The sequence below is a fragment of the Rhea americana genome, unplaced genomic scaffold, assembly GCF_003343005.1.
Source record: "Rhea americana isolate MKP2758 unplaced genomic scaffold, rheAme1 scaffold_354, whole genome shotgun sequence".
NCBI lineage: Eukaryota > Metazoa > Chordata > Aves > Rheiformes > Rheidae > Rhea > Rhea americana.
In genome coordinates, this window is record NW_028186484.1 from 122152 (window position 1) to 149240 (window position 27089).

General features: G+C 43.1%; 1 protein-coding gene across 1 annotated transcript in view; it reads right to left on the reverse strand.

Moving 5' to 3' along the window:
* The window catches only part of SMARCD3 (SWI/SNF related BAF chromatin remodeling complex subunit D3), a 114822-nt gene extending 88240 nt beyond the window's left edge, over positions 1 to 26582 (reverse strand). The window contains exons 1-2 of the mRNA XM_085312012.1: positions 25739 to 26582; positions 24209 to 24402 (exon numbers count right to left, since the gene is read on the reverse strand). The gene's annotated coding sequence lies outside the window, so the exon portion shown is untranslated. The remainder of the gene's footprint in view (positions 1 to 24208; positions 24403 to 25738) is intronic.
* Positions 26583 to 27089: the final 507 nt, after the last annotated feature.

Sequence of the window (27089 nt, forward strand, 5' to 3'; positions counted from 1 at the left end):
GAGGGGGACTTTCTTCCCTGTGAGCGTGACAGAGCACTGGAACAGGTTGCCCAGAGAGGTTGTGGAGTCTCCTTCTCGGGAGATCTTCAAGGCCCGCCTGGACGCAACCCTGTCTAACATGCTGTAGGTGACCCTGCTGAGCGGGGAGGTTGGGCTTGATGATCTCCAGAGGTCCCTTCCAACCTTACTGGTTCTATGATTCTATGATATATGAAGTAAAAGAAACATAGAAATGCCAGGCACAGCAAATCATGTCACAAAGACATGATTACAGTACTCAGGCTTAAGTGGGAGAACAGACTTTCAACTAAGGCTCTTTTTTGAGCAAGAGATTATTGCAAAAGCAGCTGACTTCCAGCACAATACAGTTGGTTCTCTCCTCCTCTCTCTCACCACAGTACAGGCACAGCAGGTTGGCAGGGCACAGCTCAGAGCAACAAACTGCATTTGGCAATGGGTCGTGAAGCCATAAAGTGTGCACAGTAACACATTGCTTATGTTCCCAGAGGAAACGGGTCTAAATGACGAGGGACATAAATGGTAGCACAAATTACTTACTAAACATAAATGGACCTCAAGATGTATGCAGGGGATAGAAGAAACCTAAACTGAATCATTATGGCATTCAGTGCTTTGCAAAATAATTAAAATTTACAGAGATACACTGGAAAAACTCAAACAGTATGGGGAGTGTGTATCYGTGTGTGGATGTGAAGTGTGACAGGGAAAAGAGTATGTATGTGCTGTGCYTTATGTCATATTATTGGTGACATTTCACTATTCTTCCCATTCTTGGTACTCAGTTGTGTCTAGGGCCCAGCAATACTAAGCAGAACAGATACAAACAATATGATCACTGTCCTTTACAGTTTACAAGCAAAGTTAACAAATGGAAATCGAAAGAGCACAATGTAACAGACAGTGCTAGTCATGGTGACAGGCAGCAGACTTGGCACACCAGCTATTTTGAATAGCCACCAAATTCCTCCTCTAGGCACTCCACCCTCAGCACCTGTTTTCTGACCAATTTATACCCAGCCTGCAACATGAAACCATAGAAACAATGTACTTGTGGGGGATTTTGACTACCCTGCTCTCTCTTGGGAAACTAGTATGCTTCATTCCTGGGAGAAACTCTCTAGTGCTCAGATGTTGCACCCAAGCTAGTACATGTACATATGTTACAGCAACACTGACTGCTAGTTATAAATATGATGGCAAAAATAAGGCATAAGTCTCTGCTAAGATTATAGAAAAGCTTTCTAGATTGTTAGTTATCAACTCAAGGATGATAACAAAACCAGAAAAATATGTAATTAAAACTAGGTAGTTAATATCCCAGATAGTAAGTCTGGAGTAGGATATTCACCTAGTATAAACAAACATTAAAAAGTTAAAAAATGGTGAAAATTTTATGTAACTGAATTTAAAATGACTAATATTCTAGCCATAAAGAATATGAGGAGCAGAACACTGGAAGAAAAAAACCTACAAACATAATAAAGCTTGTCAAATTTCTCCTCTTCAGAAAAGTTTTTCTGTCTATAACATAACTGATTCCTTTGCTACTTTATCTGATCAATAACAACTCTTCTATTTATCTGATTTTGTCTTCAACCAACACTGCTACCTTTTGGATTTTTTCCATCATTAACTTCCTTTTCTCCAACCAATGTTTTTTTTTTCAGTTTCTCCACCTACTTCTGCCTTTCCAGCCAATCCTTCCTTCCTGCAATCAAACTGTTGTCATTGTGTATCTCACCACTGCAATTCTGTCTTTTCTGAAATCTGCAAATACTTTTTGACTCTGATTAAATCCACTTGGAATGTTGCTGACAAAAATTTGCTCTGAAACTGTCTYAGATGCCAAATAAAGGAGCAAGAAAATGCCCACTTATGTATTCATCTTCTCTGTTTGCTAGTTTTACCCAATCCAGCACAGCTTTGCTGTGCATTTATYATGCCTCAGGGCTGCAAGAAGTATGTCAACAATCACAGTTCCTCATTAGAAATAATTTAATGAGAAATCAGCTGCGGGTCTGTGCCCCTCCCCCTTGTTGTGGCCTTATCATTATGCTTATAATTTCTTTTCCCTATTTCTCCCTTTGTATGTTGACTTCATTATTTATTAAAGAACCAGTTCTGCGGACATTCTGGCATGCTTATGGGACACAGCCCTCTGGTATTCCAAACCAGATGAAGCCCTGAAGAATACCTTCAGGAAACAACTCCATTCTGTCTGGCAGCTGGAGAAGAATGGACCACACAAAACTAACACAGTTAATAGTCTTTCAACTTCTCATCTTGTTGCAGTCTCACAAAACAAGAATACTTAGGCTCCTCACTGCAGCAGGGACCCAAAGACACAACATGAATGAGAGCAGGAATTAGTCATACTCTATGCTCTTTCAGTCACTTAGTTTTGGCTAGAGGACAGAAAACTCTCTCTTAAAGCTTATAAAGATGAGACTTACTCTCTTGATTCATATACCAACAGTGCAACATCTGCTTCTAGATGGACAGGCCTTTTCTCTCTCCTCCTCCAAAACTCCAGGATCCTCTCTACACACTAACTGATGYGCACCTCTCTGTTTTCTTTCCCATCCTATAAACACACTGAATTCTAAGGTAGCTGATCTGYTCATATGACTGAAAATACTGTGATGGATGTATACAAGCTCTTTAGGAAAGACAGGCCAGGAAGAAAAGGAAGGGGATCTACCCTTTATGGGAGATGGCAGCTGGAATGCCTGAAATTCTGTGTGGAGATGGATGATGAACTAGCTGAGTGTTTATGGTCATGATTGGCAGACAAACCAACACTGATGTCTGCCACAGAACCCCCAATGAGGAGGAAGAAGATGATGTGGCCTTYTTCAGACAACTGGAAGAAGCCCCATGTTCAGAGGCCCTGCTCCTCATGGGGGACTTGAACAACCCCAATATCTGCTGGGCAGGGCACAAGCAATCCAGGAAGTTTCTGGAGAGCATTGATGACAACATCCTAATAGAGGTGATTGAGGAACCAATGATGAGAGAGGCTCTACTGGACCTTATTCTTACCAACAAGGAAGAACTGGCCTGGAATACAATGGTCAGGGGCAACTTTGGCTGCAGTGAGCATGAGATGGTAGAGTTCAGGATCATGAAATGAGGGAACAAAGCAGAAAACAGGATCACAACCCTTCAGGAGTACAAATTTTCATGTATTTGGGAATCTGCTGGCAGGAATCACATCAGATATGGCCCTGAAAAAAAGAGTGGTCCAGGAAAGTTTGTTGATTTTCAAAGATCTCTTCCTCYAAGTTCAAGATTTGTCCATCCCAATGACCGGAAAATCAAGCAAAGGCAGTAGGAGGCCTGCATGAATGAACAAGGAGTTCCTGATGACAAAAAGGAAGCATACRAGAGGTGGAAGCAGGGACAGGACCTAGAAGGAATATGCAGACACTGTCTGAGCATGCAAGGATGGAGTTAGGAAAGCCAAAGCCCATCTGGAGTTGAATCTGGTGAAGGATGTGAAAGGCAACAAGAAAGGATTCTGCAAGTACATCAGGGCCCACTGYGGAATGAGGAAGGGGACCTGGTGAAAAAGGGCATGGAAAAGGCTGAAGTACTCCATGCCTTTTTCACCTCAGTCATTACTGGTAAGACTGGTCTTCAGCAAAGCCAGGCCCCTTAGTCCAGTGGGAAAGTCTGGAGCAAGGAAGACCTACATGTGGCCAAGAAGGCCAATGGTATCCTGGGCTGCATTAGGCAGAGTGTTGCCAGCAGGTCGAGGGAGGTGATCCTGCCCCTCTMSTCAGCCCTGGGGAGGCCTCATCTCGACTCCTGTGTCCAGTTCTGGGCTTCCCAGGACAAGAGAGACATGRARCTACTGGAGRGAGTCCAGCRTAGGGCTACAAAGATGATCGGAGGGCYGGAGCAYCTGSCCTATGAGGMAYGGCTGTGAGAGCTGGGCCTGTTTAGCCTGGAGGAGAGAAGACTGAGGGGGGATCTTATCAATGTGTGTAAGTACCTGAAGGGAGCGTGTCAAGGGGACAGGGACAAACTCTTTTCAGTTGTCCCGTGTGACAGGACAAGAGGCAATGGGCACAAATTGAAGCACAGGAAGTTCCGCCTGAACGTGAGGGGGACTTTCTTCCCTGTGAGCGTGACAGAGCACTGGAACAGGTTGCCCAGAGAGGTTGTGGAGTCTCCTTCTCKGGAGATCTTCAAGGCCCRCCTGGATGCAACCCTGTCTAACATGCTGYAGGTGACCCTGCTGAGCGGGGAGGTTGGACTAGATGATCTCCAGAGGTCCCTTCCAACCTTACTGATTCTATGATACCCTCAGTGGAAAAGAATCCAGTTAGGGAACATTCAAACGAACTGGATATACACTAGCTGATGTTATGGTGAGGCCACTCTCAGTTATCTTTGAAAGATCATGACATCTGGGAGCAGTTCTGGAGGATTAGAAGAAAGCAAATGTCTCTCCTATCTTCAAGGACAATGACGAGTATCTGGGGAACTACAGGCTACTCAACCTTATCTTGATCCCTGAGAAGAATGAAGCAACACCTCCTAGAAAGCATTTCCAAGTACGTGAAGGACAAGAAGGTGACTGGCAGTACTCAGCATGGATTTATGAAGAGGAAATTGTGCTTAAACAGCCTGGCAGCCCTCTACAATGAGATGACTGGCTTGGTGGGTAAGAGGATATTAATGAATGATGCTTATCTTGACTTTAGTAAGGCTTTTGATACTATCTCTCATAACATCCTCATAGACAAGCTGATGAAGTGTGGAGYAGATAAGTGAACAGTGAGGTGGACTATAAACTGGCTGAACTCCTGGGCTCAGAGTTGTGATTAGCAGCACAAAGTCCAGTTGGAGGCCATTCACAAGTGCAGTACCCCAGGGGACTATACTGAGCCCAATACTGTTTAATATCATTTATGACCTAGATGAAGGGACACAGTGCAGCCTAAGCAAGATTGTAGATGATACAAAACTGGGAGAAGTGTTTGATATGCCAGATGGTTGTGTCACCATTTAGAGGAACCTTGACAGGCTACAGAAGTGGGCGGAGAAGRGCCTCAAGAAGTTCAACAAGGGAAAGTGCAAAGTCCTTCACCTGGGGAGGAATAATCCACATGCAGCAGTACACACTGGGGGCTGATTAGGTTGAAAGCAGCCTTGCAGAAAAAGCACTGGAAGTCCTGGTGGATAAAAAGATGAACACCAGCCAGCAACGTGCCCGTGCTGCAAAGAAGGCCAACAGCATCCTGGGCTGCATTAGGAAGAATGTTGCCAGCAGGTCAAGGGAGGTGATTCTGCCCCTCTATTCAGCAATACTGTGACCAYGTCTGGAGTAATGTGTCCAGTGCTGGGCTTAGTACAAGAAAGACATGGACACAGTGGAGTGGGTCCAGCAAACGGTCACAAAGTGAGTGATCATACAAGGAGAGCTGATGGAATGAGGATCCCTGATGAGGGATCAGATAGGACGTCCCAGCTGAGACAACTGGGATTGTTTAGCCTAGAGAACAGAAGGCTCAGGGGAATCTTATCGATATGTATAAATATCTGATGGGAGGGTGTAAAGAAAACATAGCCCGACTCKTCTCAGTGCACCCAATGACAGGAGAAGAGGCAATGAGCACAAATTGAAATGTAGGAAATCTCATTTAAACTTAAGGAAAAAAAAAAAGCTTCTTTACTGTGAGGGTGGTCAAACCCTGGAACACATTGCCCAGTGAGCAACTTATCCCATCCCTGGAAATACTCAAAACTTGACTGGATGTGATACTGAGCAACCTACTCTAGTTGACTCTGCTTTGAGCAGGGAGGTTGGACTAGATGWTCTCCAGAGGTCTCTTCCAACATCAGTTATTCTGTGATTCTCGGATTCTACTCAGAAAAAACTTAAGCACTGCAAATAACTCAARTACACCTTCATTCAACATGCAGTAGGTTCAGATGAGGTAAATGGAATGGAAAATGCTACCAGAAACAAGCCTATGACACAATGCCAAGGAATGTCCTTTACCTAAAAACACATGTGCAGAGCTAGCTACTGTCTTTTTGTTAAGTATAGCAAAATTAAAGAGCACAGAGATGCAGAAAAGGAAGAATCGGGGGCTATAGAGGCCACTTCAAGAGTAGAATTTGAAAATGCTAGGCTTTTTTTTTTTTTTTTTTTTTTTTTAATCTTATAAGGTCTACATTAGGGGCTACAATGTAAGGATAAATAAGGTGAATAATACATTTCCATTTACCATCTCATGATGCAAGACTAGTGGAATTAAAAGCAGGCTGTTCCTAAAGAAACTTGTAAACAAAAGAGCAAACATACTGCACAGTCAGACACCTGCTCAGTAATACATATACCTTTCTTTTCTTTCTATGCATACAAAATGCCACTTTTAAAATCATTTTCTGAGTTTCTCGCTCTGAAATCATCGCTGCTCTACCAGTGCTTCTGCATCCCRCACCTCAGATTTAAAAACAAACCCCAAAAGAATAAACTGTGTTTAGATCCTRCTTCTGGCCCCTGCCAAGTCTATTTTGCCTACTATATTTCTTTCTAAATTTCTTTATTGTATTATCAGATTATTATTTGTTGGATGTCATGCAAACAGACCTSCCACTACTTCTGCATAGCTCTCCATTTTACCCTTCAGATATCAGAAAGGTTTGCTGAGGTTCAGACTCCCTGTATACACTACTTTTTCTACTTTTTTTTTTAATTTGTTCTGCCTATTCCTTTCAAAGAATAGTATCAGAAGCTCTGATGCCTCTCTGCAGAGTTGCAACCAAGTCTTTAATGCAGGCAGTTAGTGACAGAAGACGGAATTCCTTAGAACAGTGCACAATTAATCTGTTTTACAGGGAACCAAGAACAGCAGCACAGTATTCGCAGCTCACTCCTCCCTGTCAGCTGCACAAGTGGAGCACCTGGGAGCACAGCCAGCCTCCGCCTCAGGTACAGTCAACAAAGAGCGTGGAGCCTGCGCTGTTAAGCTCTGAACAGAACCTTCCCTCTACAGCGCTTCACAGTGTATTTCCATGGGAACAGACTCAGGGCTTTCCTGTTGCCGGGGAGACACAGTCACTGCTTTCGGAGACTGAGGAACCTTGTCTCTGAAGCATTTCAGCGTCTCTAGGATCATAAGGAGTTTTACACAAACATAAGCACTTCYCCCCGGATAAACAGATCAACGACTCTCATTTTTTTTCCCAGAACCTATTTTGGGCACTTTGTATGTCAGATTATTCTCAATAGCTGGTTTTGATATCAAAATTTAAAATGACATCTTTCCTGCTATTGTTATGGTAAATCTTCTGAATCACTGTCACTGACCAAGCCTGCAGTAAAACTAATTCCTTCCTCTTTGTGGGTTTCCTTTGRTATTGATCTGCACTTAAAGCTGGCCAGCAAAGACAGTGTCACTCCCACTCCATCTTCCCCCACTYCCACTGTTTTGAAATAGAAAACACGTTTGTAGAATCAGAGGGGTTTCTGTACACTCGRGGCCTCAAGATGGCAGTAGTGCTGGATGGCAGTACAGGCACAAAAGAGGAGGAGGATTCCTACAATGTTTCTGAGCTCTGCTGTCAAGTATTTGAAGCTGTGGGCGGCACAGAGACTGCTCCCCGTGCAGTTTCCTACTGCCCCTGTGTGGCAGCCTTTACCAGTTAACTGATGAGACGTTCTGCCGTGCAGGACCTCAGCAGAGGAAGGACCTGGAGGGCTACTGTGGAGGAGTAGCACTACCAGCTTAGCAAAACATTTCTCAGGTTCCTGTGGACAAGCAAAGGTGGTTCCTTGGGGTTGCAGGCAGGCAGCACCTGCCTGACTGCTGATGCCACAGATTCTCCTTCCACATTTTCCCTTCCCTCACACAACTTTTTCCCCCATCCTTTCTGGTACAAACAAAGCATAGGCCCACCACAAAGGTCCTTGGAAGTTGAGGATCAGCAATTCGGGGAGGGAGTGACAACTGATTTGGGAGTAYCGGGCTCCTGTTTATCTACTGTGGGGGAAGGAGGGGCAGTTAGAGACTATGCTCAAAGGAGTGATGGATGGTCTCCCACAATGGAGGAGCCTGGAAGCTCGTAATTTCTGGCAGCAGAAGGGCCCCCAGTGAAGGGGAACAAGCACTATTCGCTACAAGTGGCTTTAGAGCCATCTGGGTCTGAAACATGCATTAACATCCAGAGAAAAAGGCACATGACTGGCTGGAAATTCTCTTCTGCAGGGGACAGAGGCACTCATCTGCCAGCCAGACATGCTGTCATGGGAGGCTTGTTAGTAGCTGGGCACTCTCAGAGGGAGACTACTGAGGCTCACCCAGCCCTTGATGCTCATTCACCTGGACAACAATAATATTGCCTAAGGAGTCCTGGAGCAAATTAAGAGGGACTTCAGAGTTCTGGGGACAAAGAGGTAGAACATGGGAGCCCAGGAAATCTCTTTGATCTTACAGGTGCAGGGGARAAGCCAGGTAGGAGTAGGCGCATCCTGCAAGTTAACAATGAGCTATGTGGCTAGTGTTACATAAAAACAGAGTCTTGGCTTTTGTGACCATGGTTCCCTCTTTGAGGSATGAGGGCTGCTAGCAAGAAGAAGGATTAATTTGACAAAGTGGTAGAGAAGCATCTTTGCCAAAGGACTGTGGTAACAACCTGTATGTTAGGGGATGGTGACAACAGCTTGCAGTTAAGTGAGGGAATAGAGATGGGGCAGGGTGTTGAGAGTGAGTGAGMCCCTGAGAAGAATAAAGCAGGTCAAAACAAGCCCACCTTAAAGTGCCTAACAGCCTGGGAAATACGAAGAGGGAGCCACAGCTCCATGTGCAGATGCAAAGCAATCATATTATTGGAATGACAGAAAGGATGGATACCTTGCACAACTGGAGTGCTACRGCAGATGACTATGGGCTCATCAGGAAAGATAGGCAGGGAAGATAAGGAGGGGGAATGCCCTTTGCTTGCAACACCAAGAACCTGAAAATTTGGAGGTGGTTTAGAGCCTGTGGATTAGGAGCAGAAGAGAGGCTAAAAAAGGCAATGTGGTGGTGGGAGCCTGTTACAGACCACACAAAAAGGGTGAAAAAGTGTATGAAATCTTCAAGTAAATCAGAAAGTATCCAGATCATGGACCTTAGTTCTTATGGGAGACTTAAACCTCCCTGACGTCAGCTGGAGGGGCAACACAGCAGGATGCAAACAGTAATCTCATGAAGTTCAACAAAGGGAAATGCAATGTCCTCCACCTGGGGAGGAATAACTTTGTGCACAGGGTGTCTGTATGGAGGTGGGGGGAGAGAGAACCTTGCCAAATCCTGGGCTGAGCATGGCCACATACCTTAACTAAGGGCAGCAGCAGCAATTCCTAAATTCATATACAGCAAGAGGCAATGTTCATCTGTGCTGTGTGTATCAGACCAGGAATCCCTACTTTCAGATAAAAAGGCCTCCTCATATAGAGTCTTTCAGATCAGGACCAAATCCCTTTGTTAATATTCTCTTGGGTAAACTAAATATACTGAGTCCTTCTGGTTGCTCATAATCATGTTTTCCCAAAATTGGGTTCTGTTACCCAGTGTGCAAACAAGCACCACTAGGTGGTAGATCCACAAAGCTAGCACCCATCTCTGCACAGAAATGAAATGAACAAATATCTTGACCCTGTGTGTCTATTGGTTGCTTGCACAACGGGTAACAGAACCCAATTTTGGGACAACAGTTTGGCACTCCAGATGGAACCTGATGTAGTTGATTCAACATCCACAACTATGCAAAGTCACAAATGATACAAAAAGATTTAAGAAAACGTTTGAGTAGCAAAAAATTCTTAGAAATGATTCACAACTGATGCAATATCAAGATGTTGCGTAATTGTTGACACAAAATTTCTATTAAGTATTTAGAAAGAAGCCAGAGGATATGTTCACACCTTATATTGATGACAAAATGCTTATTACTACAACTGTTCCTATACAAAGGTGGTAAAGGCATAAAGGCAGATAGTTTTAAATCATTTGCTTGATACTGTCATTCAACATTTTACAAGAGATGACTTACGTGCTGCTCAGACCATCACTGTGAATTTTTAAGAAATCTTGRTGCACTGGATGAGAATAGAGGAAAGGTACCATTGTACCAGATAACTAAGAATTATGAACTGGATGACTTGATTAATTACAAGCCAGTAAGTTTGACAGTCTAACAGTACTGTTGATATACAACTCAGTAAATATTGGTGCTACTGAAGAATGTTTTTATAGTTAACATAGATTAAATTAGTTTTTATGGAAAACATATCTTGTCAAACTAAGCTGATAAATTTTCATAAGGCTATTTAGGAAAAAAATAGCCACACCCATACAGCTTTCCATTAAACACCAACTGTATGGGTACACTTATATGGTGAATATAACTGAGGTCAGAGCTGAGGCTCTAACCAGCCACCTGGTAACACAAGATGTAACTCACTGCAGATGTATGTAATATATGCATCTATTGATAAGCTGAATACTCTTGATCAATGGAGAGGAACAGGCACTTTTACAGAAGTTTCAGGAGATTACAGAATGATCTATATTCAGCCTTTATATTACAGTGTGGTGAGTTAAACCCTCTATTGACCGTGAAGAGAATCTACAAAGACTAGTTCAGATGTAGACATATGCAGCTAATCAAATAAACCACRTCTTTTTTATTCATTTGTAATGCATGCTGCTAGAATCTAAGCAGAGAAACCACAGAATAGTGTAACAGAAGCATTTTAAATAACCTAACTACTTAACAAGAGCTCTAATGCACAGTTACAAAGTGACTGGTGTATGTAAACTGCTACTCTTCAATTAGGTGCTGTGATAACAAATTGCTGAGCAAACTCCGGGAACAATGACTATGTCACGATCAGCATTAGCTGAATAACATTTTGTCTCACTATCTTAAGTTGAGCCACAGAGTCCTTGTTTTTCTCATTTTTTGGGAATTTCTTTAGAAGTTAGTAAATGACAAAGGAGTATTGTTCAGGTTGAGAACCAGTATTCATCTCATTTACAGGTCCCAAAAGTTATTATGGCGAAACAGTGAAGGGGAGAAACAAACTACCACAAGAAGCAAGAATAAGCAGCCAGAGCAGAGTAAGAGCTTCTTAAATCAGCTTTACCAGTAAATCCAATTTGCATAGGGAAAAGTTTTCCAAGACAAGAAAGAAATAAAGCAGTGGGAAAAGTGTTTTTCAGATAGGAAGCAGGAAAGGGGAAGAAAATTCACAATAAAACACTTGTAACTAGCTGAGTTTGTAGGTATTTGAAACAAACTAATTTGGATTAATGCAACATAATCACAAAAAGAATAAATGCAAGATTTTCACATGTTGCTGGCTCAGTGCTGACACTTCAGGAATGGTGGGTTTTGAAATAAATGTCCAAGAAAGCCCAAGGGACTGTATCAGGACTTCAAAAGTTTTAAGTGCTGGCCTGGTCAAGTGAAACTGTATTTTGATTCAACTATACAATGCTGAGGTATCTGCTGTACCCTGTAGCATTTTGAATAAAATACTCAACCATCCACAAAATCAGTACACCACATATTTAATATATGTCAAAAAAATTCTAAATAATATCAGCTGAATGAAGAATTCACAGTAGATAGGATCTGTTGTCTGGTTAATGTCATTTAATATATTTATCAATAATACAGAAGTATGAAATGGAAATGAATCCTTAATACATTTACATAAGACACAAGGAAAAAGGTAAGCCACTTACACTGTCATCCAAATCATGTGGTGAACTGGGAACAAACCCCATCTATATAAACATGTATTCAGAGAACCTGAAATAGGGCTTCTAGGGAAGCAACAAACCTGAAAAGGTCCTCCCAAACTTTGAAGAAACAATGGACACAAAATGCACATGCAAAGCAAGAGTCAAACCGTTGATGCAATTCCAGATACGTGAGCCAGGAACTACCTGGTACAAGCAGCTAGTGTGTACTTCCGCAGCACAGGGGTCATCTTGGCATACTGTAACTACCATGAGAAATAAAGCCGAAGCACAGGTGTAAGGGCAGAAAATAGGAGGAAGGGAAATAGCAATAGAAACTCTAGAAAAAAAATACAGTTAGTACAAAAACAAGGGGGAGGAGAAAGACACAGTAGGACCAGATAAGGAGAAGGGATTGAGGAAGGAGCTAAGGATGCAGAGAAAGCATTAGCTAGAAAATGACATAAAAGACACAGAAAGATGGTGCAAATAAATTATTGACACAAGAAAAATTAAAATAGAGCACAGATAAGTGCATACGGAAAGACAGGCAAGAAAGAAAATCTGTGAAAGTACAGTCAGTGATGGAGGAGAAGGAAAAACAGTTGCAGGACAGAGAAGTAAGAGGTAAGTTGTACTAGATGGTATCAAAGCCCTGTGATGGGGTACAGTCAGAATCTCCTGTGGCCTCTGCCAAGAACTATTCAAGAGCTTGCCAGAAGGTATTCCTCTGCTGAATAACTGAAACACAGGAAGTTCCATCTGAACATGAGGAAAAACTTTACTGTGAGGGTGACTGAGCATTGGAACARGATGCCCAGAGAGGTTGTGGAGTCTCCTTCCTTGGTGATATTCAAAGCCATCTGGACAGGTTCCTGGGCAACATACGCYAAGTGACCATGCCTGAGGAGGTAGTTGGACTACGTGATCTCCAGAGGTCCCTTCTGAGCTCAACCATTCTGCAATTCTGTGAATATCAGAGTGCCACAAAGAAACTATGGGGCAGCAAGTACCCAAGATAGGCATGTCCACACAAGCCCTGTCCACATGAGCTCAGCATTCAGGATTCAGACAAGGAAGAGATTTAACTGATTGGGAGAAAGARGTGAGAGATGGAAATACAGTCCAGGCCCAGGCCCTTCATGTGCAGCAAAGCCACAAGARTATTGTTCAAGGTCTGGCTTCCTCAGCACATGGCCAAGTGGSTGTTGCTGGAGACTTGTCATACATTCTATTCATACCTGAAAAGCTAGGAAAAATTGGTAATAACCTATAGATGTTCAAAGGAACTAGCATGAAAGTCTGTAAATAAGAAGTGACCTGAAATACTTGAAGAGAAAGTAAGCAAGTACTTTATCATATAACCATAAGTACCATTACCCACCTTAATGTTTAATACTTTTGTTGTAGAATTAAATGTATCATAAAGACAATGTTTAATATTAATGTGCATTCTAATATGCGTAATAGTATTTCTCTCCACAACTGCAGATTATGCTACCATGATAATAAAAAATGTGAGACTCTCCAAAAGCCAAGTGCTCAGGTCAAGTCTGGTTCCTCCCACTCAGCCACCATACACAGCTCAGTTCCTGCAGCTAAAAATTTATCCCCCAAACCACCTGAAACCAGTTCACACCATTTCCTTTCCAACTCTTTTCTAACAGGAGCAAAGTAGATAGCAGGTAAATAAAGGAGGTTAAATTGTCCTGGATGAAGAAAGCTTGCCTATTTACTGCTCTTTCCCTCACCACTTTTTATACACTCTGCAGCTGGCTTTTGTTTCCTAATCTGCATTTCATCTCACAACAACACCCATGCCTACCTCCAGAACTGGTCATTCACCAGAGCTCCCTATGGATTCCCTAATCTGCACTGCAAAACCTCTTACCCTTTTCCTCTACCATTTTCCAGGCATTGCTTCCTAGCTCACTGCTGCTCCTCTGCGTTTTGACTCCTCCTTGGACTGCATGCTTCAGCCTTCACTCAGATGTCCTTACTATACTGATGCAAAGATGTATTCAGCTCTCAGCTATGGTAASAAGCAGTGGTGAATAAGAACAGCATTCTGCACAGTACAAACAGAGCATTGGATAGTCCCAGTTTGATGTGCAGAATAGGCTTCCATGGAGCAGTTGAAGGTGGCCCAGAAGGGAAAGCAGGGGAAAGAAAAGAAAGGACAAAAGTCAAATGGAGCAATGCATATCTAAACAGTGAGTAARCCATCATAGTAGCATTAAGTGCAGGTGCATGCTTGCTAAAATATTTTGAAATTTCTTACTCTTTTACATCCGAATTAAGCAATATAGACTTCAGGGGATTTCATTTTAATTTTCTAAATCGAGTTTTTGTTTGGTACTTCCTATGTTTGTTTTTCAAATTAAAGATGATGGTACTCTGCTACGCACAACTCTCATCAGAGAGCAGCATAACAATCCTGTTAATCCTTTCTCTCAGTTCTGTAAATCCTTCTCCTATCCCATAACACCCTAACCTACTGTTGGCACGATCTGTGTTCTACTTTTCCAAGATACCTTCATCCTTCCATAAGACTCGAAGAAAAYCTTGACCTTACCACCTGCTCCCAGGGATTTCTCATCTATTAGCACCATGCAGAACACCCACAACATGAYTTGCTAGGAAAAAGACAATCGGGCTCATGAAGTTTTAATTCCTTTTGATGAAAACGGGTTTTCCAAAAAAGTTCTCCTATCTTCACTCCTCTCCTCATCCAAAATATACTCTATAAACTGAAACCAAATATTTTATATTAATTTTTAAATCAATAAAGACAACTTACATAGGTAAGGGAAATTTATCTAGTCCAGAGGGACTCTAATAGGCTACAGAAACAATGAAGTCAAAGATGGAGAACAGAGTTTCAGCTACAGTATTTAAAAAGTCAATTTTTTTCTTTTAAAAACTGTTTAAAGCCAATGACTAGCATCTGGAATAAAAGTAGCCTTTATTATTTATTACCCTTATGCGTAATAAAAGAGTGTGAAAAATTCACATTTCTAACACCATCGGATCTCAGATTAAAAGTTCATTTAGCYGACAATTCTCTCTCCATCAACATTCAGTAATAGATGTTTGAAGAAAGACTATAAGGAAAAAAAAGCAACAACAGAATCTGAAGGGCTTATATCCCCCAAATCTTGTCTATTATTAACAACTATATCAGATTTTCTAATAAAATATATTCCTGCATATTAAAACATTTGCCTTTTTCATATATGCGTAGAGCRTCATAGCCACAGAATACTATTGCTGTAAGAAACAAGGCATACATATTCCCCTTGTACGACCTTTCTGTTTTCAGCAATCATGGTTACTAACATCCTGAGCCAGAGCCTTAATCTAGGCTACCATGTTTAATAGCCACTAATGAACTTGTCTAACATCCTTAAACCCATTTATACTATAGGTTGCTAAAACATCCTCTAGTAATGAACTCTACAATCTGATTTGGCACTATTAGAAAAATGCCTCTTTGTCTTAAATCTGCTGCCTGATAATTTGATCACATGCCCGTATGTTCTGTAAATCACGTGTCCACATCTTCTATAATTTGTRCTTTGCCTTTCCCCCAAGGATAATCTCTAACATAAATCACAGAATCATAGAATCAGTAAGGTTGGAAGGGACCTCTGGGTTCTAGTCCAACCTCGCTGCTCAGCAGGGTCACCTACAGCATGTTAGACAGGGTTGTGTCCAGGCGGGCTTTGAAGATCTCCAGAGAAGGAGACTCCACAACCTCTCTGGGCAACTTGTTCCAGTGCTCCGTCACTCTCACAGGGAAGAAAGTCCCACTCACGTTCAGGCGGAACTTCCTCTAGTTCAATTTGTGCCCATTGTCTCTTGTCCTGTCACATGGGATAACTGAAAAGAGTTTCTCCCCATCCCCTTGACACCCTCCCTTCAGGTACTTACACACATTGATAAGATCCCCCCTCAGTCTTCTCTCCTCCAGGCTAAACAGGCCCAGCTCTCACAGCCATGCCTCATAGGGCAGATGCTCCAGCCCTCTGATCATCTTTGTAGCCCTGCGCTGGACTCTCTCCAGTAGATCCCCAGTACTGGGGAGCCCAGAACTGGACATAGGAGTTGAGATGAGGCCTCCCCAGGGCTGACTAGAGGGGCAGGATCACCCCTCTCGACCTGCTGGCAACACTCTGCCTAAATGCAGCCCTTCTTGGCCACAAGGGCACACTGCTGGCTCATGGTCAATCTGTCATCCACCAGCACTCCCAGGTCCTTCTCTGCAGAGCTGCTAACGAGCAAGTCAGCCCCCAGCTTGTACTGGTGCCTAGGGTTATTCTTTCCTAGGTGCAGGACTCTGCGCTTGACCTTGTTGAATCTCAGGAGGTTCCTCTCTGCCCAGCTCTCTCCAGCCTCTCCAGGTCCCTCTGAATGGCAGCACAGCCCTCAGGTGTGTCAGCCACTCCTCCCAGCTTGGTATCATCAGCAGACTTGCTGAGGAGGCACTCTGTCCCCTCATCCAGGTCATTGATGAAGAAGTTGAACAGGATGGGACCCAGTMCTGAGCCCTGGGGGACGCCACTAGCCACAGTCCTCCAACTAGACTCCATGCCACTGATGACGACTCTCTGAGCTCTGCCTTTCAGCCAGTTCTCAATCCACCATCTCTGTCCACTCATCTAACCCACACTTCCTGAGCTTCTCTAGGAGGATGTTATGGGAGACAGTGTCAAAGGCCTTGCTGACRTCCAAGTACACAATGTCCACTGCTCTTCCCTCATCTACCCAGCCAGTCATTCCATCATAGAACACGATCAGATTGGTTAAGCAGGATTTCCCCTTGGTGAATCCACGCTGCCTACTCCTGATCACTTTCTTCTCCTCCATATGCCTGGAGATGACATCCAGGATGAGCTGTTCCATCCCCTTCCCAGGGATGGAGGTGAGGCTGACTGGCCTGTAGTTGCCTGGGTCCTCCATCTTGCCCTTCTTGAAGCCTGGAGTGACACTGGCTTTCTTCCAGTCTTCAGGCACCTCTCCACTTCTCCAGGACCTTTCCAAGATGATGGAGAGCGGCCTGGCAACAACATCCGCCAGCTCCCTCAGTTACCCGTGGGTGCATCCCATCCGGGCCCATGGATATGTGGATGTCTAGCCTGCTCAGAAGGTCTCTAATCCTTTCCTCCTCAACCAAAGGAAAGTCTTCCCTTCTCTGGACTTTCTCCCTCAYRTCCAGGCTGCAGGATTCCTGGGGGCTGCCCTTAGCAGTGGAGACTGAAGCAAAGAAGGCATTTGGTAATTCTGCCCTCTCTGCATCCCTTGTCACCAGGGCCCCTGCCCAATTCAGTAGCGGGCCCACATTTTCCTAGTCCTCCTCTTGCTGCTGATGTATTTGAAGAAGCCCTTCCTGTTGTCCTTGACATCCCTTGCCAGACTCAATTCCARCTGGGCCTTAGCCTTCCTCGCAGCATCTCTATATACTCTGACTGCAGTCCTGTAATTCTCCCAAGTAGCCTGTCCCCTCTTCCACATTCTGTGTATTTTCTTCTTCTGTCTGAATTTGGYCAGGAGCTCTTTGCTCACCCATGCAGGTCTCCTGTTCCTTCTGCCGCACTTCTAACTCATAGGGATGCACCGCTCTTGAGCTYGGAGGAAGTGATGTTTGAATATTAGCCAGCTCTCCTGGACCCTCTCCCTTCTAGGGCCTTAACCCATGGGATTCTTCCAATTAGGTCTCTGAAGAGCCCAAAGTCTGCTCTCCTGAAGTCCAGGGTTGCAATCCTGCTTGTTGCCTTAGTTCTTTCCTGCAGGATCCTGAACTCCACCRTYTTGTGGTCACTGCAGCCAAGGCTGCCCYCARCCTTCACATCTCYAACCAGTCCYTCTCTGTTGKTAAGGACTAAGTCCAGCAGGACACCCTTCCTCRTAGGCTCCTCCACCATTTGTGACAAGAAGTTATCATCGATGCATTGCAGGAGCCTCCTGGACTGTTTGTGCCTTGCTGTGTAGTCCCTCCAGCAGATGTCAGGGTGGTTGAAGTCCCCCATGAGAACCAGGGCCTGTGATCCTGAAGCTACCTCCAGCTGTCTATAGAAGGCCTCATCAACTTTCTCTTCCTGGTCAGGTGGCCTGTAGTAGACACYCACAACAGCGYCCCCCATRCTAKCCTGCCCTTTGATCTTCACCCATAAGCTCTCAACTGCCTCCTCCTTCTCCTCCCCGCCTAGGCAGAGCTYGATGCATTCCAGTTCTCTCTCACATAAACAGCAACTCYACCACCTCACCTTCCTGGCCTSTCTCTCCTAARAAGCCCATATCCATCCATGGCAGCATTCCAGTCATGAGAGTTATCYCACCATGTCTYTGTGATTGCAACGAGATCATGGCCCTGMGATCRCACACAGATCTCCAGCTCCTCCTGTTTGTTCCCCATGCTGCATGCATTGGTATACATGCATTTTAAAGAGGTGGTCATGCCTGCAGGTTTCCCAGGAAGGGTGTCGCCCATAGCCATGTCGCAAACGCACATCCCCAACATGGTCTTCTTTGTCTATCTTTTCCTAAAAATTTTCATATTCCTCCTCTCCATGTCTCACTATCCCCATCACCTTTTCTGTAATTCTTCCAGTTTTACTAGTCACTGCATCTCAGAGGATATAGATCTGCATGAACTTTTCAGGGCACGGGTGAATCACATATATATACAATTATACAATAATAACTTGAGTTCTGTTAATTATTTTCCTATAATACCTAATAYAAAATTTTCCATTTTAATTCCTACTGGTTGTTAAGCTGTTAGTATTTGCAGACAACTATCTACAAAGATCACAGAATCAAAGAATGGTTGAGGTTGGAAGGGACCTCTGAAGATCATCTAGTTCAACCTCCCTGCTCAGCAGGGTCACCTACAGCATGTTAGACAGGGTTGCATCCAGGCGGGGCTTGAAGGTCTCCAGATCTCTCCAGAGAAGGAGACTCCACAACCTCTCTAGGCAACCTGTTCCAGTGCTCTGTCACTCTCACAGGAAAGAAGTTCTTCCTTGTATTCAAGTAGAACTTCCTGTGTTCCAGTTTGTGCCCATTGCCTCTTGCCCTGTTGCATGGCACCACTGAAAAGAGTCCAGCCCCATTCCCTTGACACYCTCCCTTCAGAAACTTATAGATATTGATAAGATCCCCTCTTAGTCTGCTCTTCTGCAGGCTAAAGAGGCCCARCTCTTGCAGCCTTYCCTCATAGTGGAGATGCTCCAGTCCTCTGATCATCTTAGTAAGGATGCTGAGGTATCTTTCCTGAGACAAAAGAGGTAATTTTGACAACGTGTCTACACTAGTACGCTTATCTTCTCCACATGCATTACTCCTGAATTCAACATTCAGTTTAATCTGCCATATTACAGGTTTAGGTTTAGGTTTTATGACCTAATGTCACTTCATCAGCTAATGTTGTTGCTTTGTCATTTACCTTTTTCCAAATTATTTATGAACAAATTGAATACCAATGAGACACCAAACTGTCATTCCTTCCACTATGAAAACTGAACATTTATTCCTTCTTCTGTTTCCTACCTTTCCCTATTGCCTTTGAGGAATTTCCTGATTGATTACATGCTTCCTTTATTAACCTTTGTATTTTTTTAGAAACCTTGCTGAGAGCATTTTAAAAACATGTAAGTACAATGCACTTGCAGACCCACTCTTGTTCATAGGATTCTTCACAGAACCTAATCCTAATAGAAAATGGGCACAATAGACAACAGAATATGGGCATAACAGAGCTGTGGGGCATAGTTTGGCTCTATAGAAGACATGCTGACTCCTTCTCTGCAATGGCATGCTTACAGCACAAAAAGGATACCAACTCTTTGAACCTACACACCCCAAAAAGCAGGACTTGACATCAATAATTACAATTTCATGTACAATTTACAATGCTAAATACAAATTCAGGAGGAAAACTGTAGCTCTTGACAGAAGCATTCACTCAGAAAATAAAACATGAAAGATGTATAAGAAGCCTGACAGAAGATATTACAGAAMATGATGTCAGTCAGTAGTTTTCTCACCCTTTTATCACACTGCAGCCAATACTGGTCACATCTCAAATATGTGCACAGCAAAATTAATAGAGATCCAGAAATGAAAAAAAAAAAATTAGGAATTAAATAATTCTCTTATGAAGAGAAGAGGAACTGAAAAAGTGTGTTTACATTACAGAGGAGAGGAAAAATATACAAAATATACAAAAATAYACAAAATTAAGATTTGCACTGAGACAAAATTAGGAGCACATTATCTTATAATAGAAGAACTAGGGGTCCACCAAACAAAACACAGGGCAACAAATTTTAAAACAAGAAAAGCTTTTTCATTCAAAATAGTYAGCCTGAGGTACTAACTGGCATAGGGCTTGACAAGAGACTTGGAAGATGCAGAAAGGAACCACCTAGGCAACAAGGATTCAGTTTTCTTGACGGTACGAGCCACACAGTAAAATCTTTGTGTGGCCAACAGCCATGAGAAACACAGCACATACTTCAGTGGCAGGGAGAGGAAGTACCAGTCARTCAACAGAAATGTTATGGCAGCAGATATCTCACAGGTTCCTTCACACTGCCTTGGGCCCAAGCTGGTCTATGCACACCTCTAAATCCCAGGGAGACCCAGTGATGGTATTCTTGGCAGAGCCACCATTTTGCTTTCTTCCAAAGCTAGATCTGGATTTCCAGGCACAAAAATGGCACCAGTTTTACTAACAAACCATACACAGGCATCCTTCGACTAGACACTTACTTTAATACAATAATATACAGAGCTATAATGTTACAAAGAGAAAGTCTGGAAAGAACAAAGACCATTGAACAAAAGCAAAATCCACTGGGAACTAAGAGGAACCTTTTGTGAGGGCAGCTTATTGCCTTAAATTAATCATGAGGAATTTGAAAGACTGCTCTAGTGAGGTGACTGGTGATTGGGCTATTTTTTTCTGATTATGAATAAGCACTATGCCATATAAATAATGCACCTAGTTTGCTGGCACAAATCAAACAGCAGATGCCAATAGGGAAACATAGTTAAAAATGAAGGTACATTTACAGGAGTAGTAACTAGTCCAACAACATTAAACAGCATCATTCACAGTCTGGAAGTGAATACAAAGTCACCTCTCATAAAATGAACTGGAGAGGAAAACAGAACTGCCAGGTCAAGACATAAAGACATCATATTAAGATGGCTCCATTTAAAAAAAAATGTGTGTTTAAATGCAATGATCAATAAAGGAACAAAGAACATCCCCATAAAGTGGGACATCATATCTTGAAAAGCAGAAATTCTGAAAAGGAAATAGGGATCATCAGAGTGGGAAAACAACTCACTCTGAATTACCTGTGCCACGCTGAGGCATAGAGAGCCAAAGCAACCTTGGACTTACAAAGATAGGAACAGTAGGATGATTTTCTTTATATAGTTTCCACACTAGTGAAATCTATGTTTGAATATTGAATAAAGTTGTGCCATGTACAATTTATAAAAGAGCCAAGAAAGCAATTCAGATGGCTGAAAAACGTTGTCATGAAAGATTTGAATAACTCAACATGTTAATGAATGAAACTTAATGTTGGGAGATGACATGATTATGGTTTTTAAGTATATTCAATGTATGTACAAACATATTCAAAAAATACCTAGTGAGGGAAAACTTTTTAATAAAATCAGAAAAGACAAAACAAGAGGCCAAAAGCTGACACCAGACAAATGACACTATAAAGCATTCACACATAATGTGTAAGTTAGGAGCACAGAAGAAAAATTCACTCTCTTAACAGACAAGCACAACTGGCACTGCTGAAATCTTCATCTCTTGCATTCAGGATAGCCTGTCAGAAATGAGATACCTACAGAATCAAAGAGGCTAGCATGGCCATTAGAAAATCTTCAGATCTTTCCTTGCCCCAAGACAGTTTTGGCCTGCCAAAACCATTCTTAACCGATGTTTCTCTAAGTTCTTGAAATCTCCAATGATAGAGACTCTACAGGCAGCATATCTCATTTTCAATTTCTAATACCTAACCAAACTACTAGGACAAACTGCATCCTGTCTTTCTGAAAGACAGAAGTTATTGGGCTCACAAAGGGAAGTCCATCAGTGCCCTGCAAAATATAGGTGTCAAATGGTCCAAAGGTCTGTTTTAGCCATAAGATCCATCAATCTGTAAATAATCATCCAAAGCACAAGCTTTGCACTTTCTCTTACAACTACTAGTATTGCCATTGTCCATGTAGTAACTGAACTGGCTGGTTTGCTGATCAGATTCCATGTGTTTATCCCTACGACCTAAAAGAAGAAAAAGCAAGAATAAAAAAAGTCTTAAATATCCTTGCAGTATCTCATTTCTCTACCACACAACTGGAAAGATTTACAACATTATCTACAGCTCACTTTCAAAAATCATTCTTCACTGGCCTAATGGTTACAAATACAGCTCTTGCTTTCCATCTGGACATCACCTTATAACTATAAATACTTCAGTTTTGATGAAATATATTTATTTTGCTAAGGGAAGAATGACTGTATATGTGCTTAAAAAGATGAATTTAAAAACTCTGAACTTTATGTCTTGTTAAGCCTTACAATTTCACTGAGTCAGGTCAAATGTCCCTCCTGTAATCAAAAGCACATTTGCAAACTGAAGTCCTTGTGCTTAACAAAAGTCAAGTTTATACTGTTTTCCACTTTAAATTTATAGGCTCAGCTACAGCACCAAAAACATATAATTGGTAAATTTGATTTTCTGCCCTGCAGTCTAGGATCTTGAAAGGTGCTGAACCATCTTTAAACAAATATGTTTAAAATTCATTCACAGGCAGAGAATGTGTGTGTCAAATTTCTGAGTAAAAAGTAAAAGACAGGCTGTTGATGAACTGTAACTGGCATTTATGCAGCAGGCAAATTCTTCAATTTCACCTAGAAGCCTAATTTAAAAAAAATAGTGACAGCTACACTCAAAGAAAAACACTTGTATCCAAAGCTTTGGACAACTACTATGGGCAAAGACAGACATTGTCATTATAAGAAGAATAGTAAAGACTGCTGGACTATCAAAGGCCGTAAGGGAAAGAATAGGAAATTTGTGTCTCAAATATGCAAGCCAACTAAGAGGCAGTTTTAAAAAAAACAGAAGGGAGATCAAAACAGTTTTGCATAAAATTTATGGGATCCTTGTCCAATATTTTGGTGCCAGTGCTCCAATATATACAGGTATGAGAATGACCATGTCACTGTTACTTTCATCTTTATTCAGAAACACTTCACAAGAGCATCTCAGGCTGTCAGTGCATGAAGTCCAAACGTATCTCACTTAATGACCTCTGCCTAACACGATTGCCTGGACAGGAAGATCTACTAACCACTATCTATGTTACAAAAGCATTATGGAGAATACAGCAATTTCTCTGTGAGCTAGAAGCAAAAGTATGCATGTTATAGTTATTTGCCTGTTTTTATGCACTTAATGACACTTCCAGAGTCTGGTATCTCTCTTTCTTTAGCTCAGCCAAAAGTGAAAAGCCAGATATAGCATTCACTAGGCAAAGTTCTTAATTGTGCTGAAGCACACTAAGTGCTATGTTTGTAACAGGCCAAGCCAGATGGCAATTACAGGGCTAACATTTCATRAAATCAAAAAAGTTATAATCTATGTTATTTCCAATCCAAACTGAATTGCATTCTTCCATCATACAGTTTACTCAAGCAGTGAAATGACCTGTGCAAACTCTAAAAGGCAAAAAGGCACCAATTCAGCCATGGGAAAGATATCCCTTACAGACATACTGTGTATTGACTGAGAAAAGATAGGTGGATGCAACTGCATATTCAACAAGGGAGGTAACAAGGACAGAGGAACTAATAGTCAAAATAAAGACCTGAACAGCAGATTTGAGTGTTTCATCACAGAGATGACCAATGCACATCAAATAACAGCAGGCATTGCAGAAGCCTACCAGCTACGAAGAGCTAACTCTATTAATACAAACCTGCCTGTGAGAAGCATGGTAACCTCACAAAAATCAATAGTCATCTGACAAGAACTAATCACATTTACTCCTAGCCAATGGAGTATGAATTTCTGCAAAGACTACTGCTACTCTTCTTCATTCTTTCCTCTATCAGGCCTACTCTTAGCTCCTGCTATGAGCTAGTCTACTTTGCCCAAATCAGTTCCCTCTCTGACATCACTGGAATATAGAAGTAACAGGCCTAGGAAAAGGATAAGTCAAGTAGCAGGCTAGTAAAGGACAAGACAAAGTCAGTAAAAATAAGCAGCCAGGTCAGGACTTCAGATGACACCAGTATTTCCCAGATGTCCAAAGCCAAGTATTTTCCAATCCCAATCAAAGCAACTAACACCTTCTTCCCACCTAGAACACGTCACTTTTCAAAGGATTAAACCTACCTGTACCACAGTAGGTAGATGATGAACACCTGKAGTCACATGTGTACGGAGCAAGAGGAAACAGGAAACTTATCCAACAGGATGAGGCAGGAGACCAGATATTATGTCATGGTGAATTAGCAGGAGATATTCTAATTGAATGGAAGCAGGAACAGCTCTAAGAAAGCAGGCCCGGGATGCATTTGAATCCAGCTCTGAAATGAGAAAGTACATACTGAGTGTGAGAGAAGGAATATCCAATATAAATAAAACTTGCTAGTACAGCACCAACCCATGTGACACTTCACAACTGAAAAAGAGAGAGAGAGAGAGAGAGAGAGCAAGCAAGAAAAGAGAAAAGCTGCAGATGACATAATGATTAAGGACTTCTCTACATAGACAACTGCAAACAGATGCATGTCCATGTTGCCAAAACATGGTACTTTTCCTCAGGCACCAGCCATTCTAACAGGCTATTCAACTTTCAGACTGGAACCAGCTTGTATTTGGGGAAGCTGGAGAAAACATTAAGAAAATAAAACACTTGTCGATACCTGTAAACAGAAACATACTCTAAGAAGACTTATATATTCACAGAATAGTTAAGGTTGGAAGAGACTTCTGGAGACTCCCTAGTCCAACCAAGAAGCAAAGATAACCGAGTATTTCTGTGTGAGAAGATATATATCTGCTGTTGGACATCTCTGACGACCCTTGCAAAAGCAAGCTAGTTCAGGAACTTTGATCAAGTCAGTTTGCTTTCACTCTTCAAAAAGGAAAACTTTAAAGGTTATCAGGATACCACACCATTTCAGCAATACTGCTGGCTGTCCTGGTAGGCTGGTGAGAACTTTGCAGACTGGGAGATCCCACAGATCCAGTGTACAGTCATGTAGCTTCAATAGCTGCATATTCATGACAAGTCCCAAAGAAGATGAGACAGGTAAGAAGGAAAAGGCAGCAGCTCCTTGGAAAGAGCTGAGCCAGCAGCACCTGTGTATACAGAGCACTGCTTCTTTTGACARGTCTCTGCTGCAGCTGATGAAGGAAAGAAGCATTACAGAACAGATGTGAGCACCAGTATTCACAGCATTCATGGGTGTAAGTTCACACCTAGTCAGAAGGTTAGAGGCAGATGTTCAAAGAATAGATAAGTAAGAAAGGAAAATACAAGTGGTACAGTGCCAGCCTAGGCAGTGCTGGTCAACATAAAAGAGACGACTCCATCAGAGATGGTAACAAGGCTGTGGGTCCAGAAGGATCAAAACAAGGCAAAAACAAAGGGTAGAAAGAAGAGCACGGTGAATTGTGCTAAAATAGAGATGAAGTCAAGCAAGGATAGTGTCCAGAAAAGCAGTGGCTGATGCAGAACACAGCAGTGTAGCCAGTGTAGGCAAGAAAGGATGGGCCAGGAGAGCAAAGTAAGGCAGCACATAAGGTATAGAAAGAAATATCACTACAGCACTACGGAAAAGGAAGCAACCACTGGCTGGCAGTGCTGGGAATATCAGCCATCACCCAAGAGGCAGGGCTAGGCTGCAACTTTCTTACCACAGCCAAAGGCAGGGGATTGCATTGGGGGAAGAGGGTTGGTTTCTCCTGGTGTTGTCCCAGTGGCAAATAATACCCAAGGTTGCTGATTGCTCCTGAGGCAGCACCAGTGAGCCAATCATTTGCACCAGTTGGATGATTCCCCTGGGTGGGCAGTGCTATGGATTCAGTCTCTCCAAGAAAGGCAGTACTGACAACAGCAGGACAACACAGCCTGGACTAGCACTAATGCCTGGGAATGACTTAGTCTCCCAGACAAGTAGATGGTGCAGGGCAGCAGCTTCCCTGGGAAAAGAGGCAAGTCTCTCCAGTAGGCTGTGGCAGTGGGTTATCTCCCCCAAGGTATGTGTCTCTCCTGAGGTAAGCGTCTGCCCTTCCCAGAGACGAGGAAAAGAGAATAGGAACAGTCTCCCACAGGGAAGGCTGCAAGGCAGTTGGTCTCTTGCAGGTTCGAAGTTGGTCTCTTCTGGCAAAAAGCTCTGGGAGCACATGTATCCCCAGAGTGGAGAGCTGTCCATCTGTCTAAGGTGAGAGATGCTCAAAGTCATCAATCATCCCAGGGTACAGTGTTGAAAATCTCCACCTCTGCTGAGGGATGTCAGTTTTTCCTAAATTAGGGAGAGAGATTGGTCTCACCCAAGGAATGCTCTAGAGGTATCAGCAGGAGATCAACTTCAGYGGTCGGATGCAACTAACAGGAAACCAGTATATTGCACAAATGCTTCCCAGACCATGCTAACAGTTGCTCTCTCCTCAGTCCACAGGCTGGTTTCTACTTCTGTGTCTCCCAGCAGCAACTTGACACGTAATCTCTCTGTGGGCCGTGCTGATAGAGAAAATGCAGGAGAGTTCAAAACCCAGGGAATGGGAGGGAGGGAACAGCAACTTCCAGCAGCTAGAGTGTGGTGCCAAACGGGCTGGTTTGCTTGAGGAGGGCAGGGGTGTCAAGATCTTCCGGAAGGCCAAGCAGAGGATTAGTTTGCTATAGACATGGACCAGCTTCTCCTGAGAACATGGGGGAGTACCTAGGACTACRCGTCTCCCTCTGAACTTACATCTGGGGGGCAGCTTACAGGTAGCAAGAGAGACACTGTCTCACAGAAGGTGCTGCAGGCTGGTTGTTCTGGGAGCACTGATGCCAGGCACAGGACCCTCCCCCGGAGGGCACCGCGGGGCGGGCGGCTCCTCCCTCTCCCCGCGGAGGGGAAGGTTCCCGAGGGGGTTCGCAGCCTGGAATTGGGAGGCATGGTCGGGAATCGGGCTTCCCTCTCGGCCTGCTCCGCCCGAGGGGCGAGGCCGCCACAGCCCGGCCCGGGGACGCGGGCCGGGACGGTTGCGGGGCAGCACCGAG